Source organism: Mesitornis unicolor, unplaced genomic scaffold, assembly GCF_000695765.1.
Source record: "Mesitornis unicolor isolate BGI_N332 unplaced genomic scaffold, ASM69576v1 scaffold28600, whole genome shotgun sequence".
Classification (NCBI taxonomy): Eukaryota; Metazoa; Chordata; class Aves; order Mesitornithiformes; family Mesitornithidae; genus Mesitornis; species Mesitornis unicolor.
This window is the reverse complement of record NW_010159404.1, coordinates 8602-9260: the sequence shown is the minus strand read 5'-3', so window position 1 is coordinate 9260 and position 659 is coordinate 8602. Positions and strand designations below refer to the sequence as shown.

General features: G+C 62.8%; 1 protein-coding gene across 1 annotated transcript in view; it reads right to left on the bottom strand.

Annotated features, from left to right (window-relative positions):
• SP2 (Sp2 transcription factor) overlaps nucleotides 1-659 on the bottom strand; it is a 5634-nt gene that overhangs the window by 1526 nt on the left and 3449 nt on the right.

The window sequence follows — 659 nt, the reverse complement described above, 5'->3', positions numbered from 1 at the left end:
GGGCAGCGGGGAAGGAGGAGGAGGAGGAGGAGGAAGAGGAGGAGGAGGAGGAGGAGGAAGAGGAGGAGGAAGAGGAGGAGGAAGAGGAGGAGGAAGAGGAGGAGGAAGAGGAGGAGGAAGAGGAGGAGGAAGAGGAGGAGGAAGAGGAGGAGGAAGAGGAGGAGGAAGAGGATCTGACAGCGGAGCGAAGGGGAGGATGGGATCGGGGCGCAGGCAGAGCAAAGGTGCGAAGCCGAGGGTTGAGGCAGCCCTGTGACACGAGGCGGGAATGTCGTGGCTGGACCCAGGCTGAGACCCGACCCAACTCGTTTCACCCCCGGGCAGCAGCCAGCAGGTCCTACCAGTCCCTGTCACAGCCACGGCTGCAGCCAGGTCCCCGCCAGCCTTGCGACAAAGCTGCGGGCAGCGGCGCAGACAGCGGCAGCATCTGCCTGTGGCATCTCCCCGGCGCTCGTGGCTGGCCCAACGTTTGCACGCAAAGCAGCAATTAAAAACCCCCTTGAAAACAACCCCGGTGAGGATGGCTGCCCGCTGCGGAGCGCGAAACCACGCTGGCCCGTGTTTTGTGCTGACACCGTTTTAGTCAAGCCAGAAAGAACAGCTTCCGACTGCAAAACCGAGTCGGGCCTCCTGCCGGTTCTTGCTGAGAGAGGAACCAC